Source organism: Pipistrellus kuhlii, unplaced genomic scaffold (genome assembly GCF_014108245.1).
Source record: "Pipistrellus kuhlii isolate mPipKuh1 unplaced genomic scaffold, mPipKuh1.p scaffold_m20_p_2, whole genome shotgun sequence".
NCBI lineage: Eukaryota > Metazoa > Chordata > Mammalia > Chiroptera > Vespertilionidae > Pipistrellus > Pipistrellus kuhlii.
The window spans coordinates 186977837-186980957 of NW_023425515.1; positions in this window are offsets into that span (position 1 = coordinate 186977837).

A 3121-nucleotide genomic window follows, 5' to 3' on the forward strand; every position below is an offset into this window, starting at 1 on the left:
CAGGCCGCCAGGGCCCGGCAGGGCCCGGCAAGTGTTGGGAGGATGAACAGAGGAGCCCACGTGGCACACGTTCACCAGCTGCGCCTCGTTCCGCTGAGCTCGCTGAGCAGAGCAACCGGAACCGCTGCTCCAGCCCTGGGCGCACCAGCTGACGTCAAAACGGGGTTCCTCTCTGTCTTTACAGATAAATGTGTGTGTGTTGTCCTTGAGAGCCAGCCCCTCCCCCATCTCAGAGGAAGGGGACAGAGGAGAGGGGCACCCTTCTGCCAGGCTGCTGGGGGTGGGTCTGGGCAGGGAGGCTGGTGCCTGGCTGCCTCCCGGGTCTGCCCCTGGGTTATGTGGAGATTGGGGCTTTCTCCTGTCTCTGTATCTCCCCTCGTCCTCCTGCCTTAGCTCAAGGGGCCGAGTCTGGGTCCCTAACTGCAAACATGTGTGTGTATCCTCCCTCCTTATCTTACACAAATGGCAGGCTGTGTTACACTGTGTTCCTTACCTGGCTTTGTTCGCATCACAGTACAATTCACACAGCAGGTGTTCAGAGCAGTGTGTGAAAATCACCCTCCTCCTTTCTAATGGCTGCATAGTATTCCCAGGGGTGTCTCCTGAGAGCCCCCTCCCGCCCCAAACCTCCTGGGGGCCAGTCTTCCTCTCAGAATCAGAGATAAGACAGTCGCCATGCCAAAACCGGTTTGGCTCAGTAGACAGAGCGTCGACCTGCAGATTGAAAGGTTCCAGGTTCGATTGAGGTCAAGGGCATGCACCATGGTTGCGGGCACATCCCCGGTAGGGGGTGTGCAAGAGGCAGCTGATCGATGTTTCTAACTCCTCTCTCTCTCTTCCTCTCTGTAGAAAATCAATAATAATAATAAAAAGAGACGGTCGCCAAACAATCTCCGTTCAGAAGTTCTAAAGTCCAGACCCTCGCAAAAGTAAACCTCCCAGCTTGGGTTTACGAAGGGAAGGCTTTCCCATTGGGATTTCGTGGAGGAAGAGGTGTGGGGCTGTGGAAAGGGGGCACCGGCTTCCTTCTGTCCTTGCTGCCTGCCCAGCCGGCCGGGGCTGGCTCCTGACCTGCAGCAGACTGAATAACAGCCCCCAACGCTACCAGGTCCCCATCCCTGGGACCTGCGGGTCTCGTCTGGCAAGAGCCTTGGCAGGGGGGACTGAAGCTGCAGATGTGACCGAGTCTTTGCGTGGGGACCTTATCCTGATCACCTGAGTGGGCCCTGAATGCCATGCAAGTCTGCTTAGGAGAGAGGAAACCCTCAGAGGAGACTGGACGCCCTCAGAGGAGAAGGCGCTGTGACCACACAGGCAGAGGTTGGAGTGATGCGGCCACCAGCCAAGGCCAGCCGGCCGCCACCAGAGGGAGGAGGAGCCAAGAAACGTGCTCCCCGGAGCCCTTGGAGGGGACCAGCCCTGCTGACACCTCTATGTCAGCCCGGTGAGGCGGAATTCGGCCCTCTGGCCTCCGGAACCAGGAGAGAATGGATTTCTGTTGTTCTCAGCCACCCCGTCGGTGGTCATTTGTTACCGCGGGTGCAGGAAGCTAACCTGTGGCCTGGGGGTGGGGGGCAGCAGGCACAGGATGGCCCGTGCTCTGTGGGGCTGGAAGGACTTACCCCTGGGGCTCTCTCCACCCGGGCTTCCCTGACTCCCTGACAGATGCCCACCCCCATGAAAGGCTGGGGGTGCTCACTGCATTGACCTGGGTGTAAGGTAAGGTGACCAGACATCCCGCTTTTGGCGGGACAGTCCTGCTTTTGAACAATTTGTCCCGAGGCGTTTTAAAAAAGTCCCGACTTTTGGAAAACATTGGGACTTTTTAAATTTTATTTATTTATTTTTTATTTTATTGATTTTTCACAGAGAGGAAGGGAGAGGGAGAGAGAGTTAGAAACGTTGATGAGAGAGAAACATCGACCAGCTGCCTCTTGCACCCCCCCCACTGGGGATGTGCCCGCAACCAATGTATCGATACATGCCCTTGACCGGAATCGAACCTGGGACCCTTCAGTCCACAGACCGACACTCTACCACTGAGCCAAACTGGTTTCGGCAAAAATTGGGACTTTTTTTTTTTTTAAAACACCACGGGATGCGAGACAAATTGTTAAAAGTCGGGACTGTCCCGCCAAAAGCGGGACATCTGGTCACCTAGTGGAAGGACTGCTTTGGCCACCAGCTCCTCTCTCTGCTCTTTGCGGCCTCGGAGGCTGTCGGCTCCTAGCAGCCCTGTCAGTCAGGTTTGGGGATGGCCTCACGCCAACATCCCCCTGCACAGGCACTTTTTTTTTTTTTTTTTGCTTTGTAAGAAACGCTGACGCATTGCGCCCAGCACGTGGACGGGGAGCAGCTGCTTCTCTCCAGCAAGGCACCAGGCACGGTTCCCCAGGTTTATGGTCCCTTTCTCCCTAGCGCGAGGGCAGAGGCTTCGCCCGCCCATCTTATCCACCCGTGTTCTCCCCAGCCCCGGGACAGCGGCACCTCTAGGTGTCAAACCACTAGCTCGATGAGCCAAGACCCGGCCTCAGTTTCAAAGATCTCGGGTCATCATGTTTTATTTCCTACTAGAGGCCTGATGCACGAAATTCCTGCACGAGGAGGTCTTTCTTCTCTTCCCACGCAGCCCCAGCTTCATCCGGGAGGTCGCCTGGAAGGACGTCTGGTCTGATTAGCATGCTACGCTTTTACTGTTATAGACTGCGGAACCTGTGTCCCCATGCTAGGGCCATAGGAGAAAATATGCGAAAAGGACGCAGAAAGGGGACTAATGAATCCATTCCACAATAACCCACCACTCCTGCTATGCACCCCCGTCCCCTCCCCCTCACTAGGTGGCCCGTGGCGAAGCAGCAGCAGGAGCCCCTGCTCCACGGGGCTTTCCAGCTGGCGGACTGAAGCGACTGAGGGAGGACAAGGCGGATTCGCTAACCGCTGGGCACACTGACACACAGCCCACCCCCGAGGCCCCCTTTGGGCTCTTGCATCGCCCCTCGGCTGCCTTTCCCTACAAAGCACAACATGAACGGCATCTGGTCCTCGGGCGCAGGCAGGAACAGGGGCCCGCAAGTTTGCAATGTTCGGTTCAGCCATGACAACGGGCGAGAGTGAATGAAGA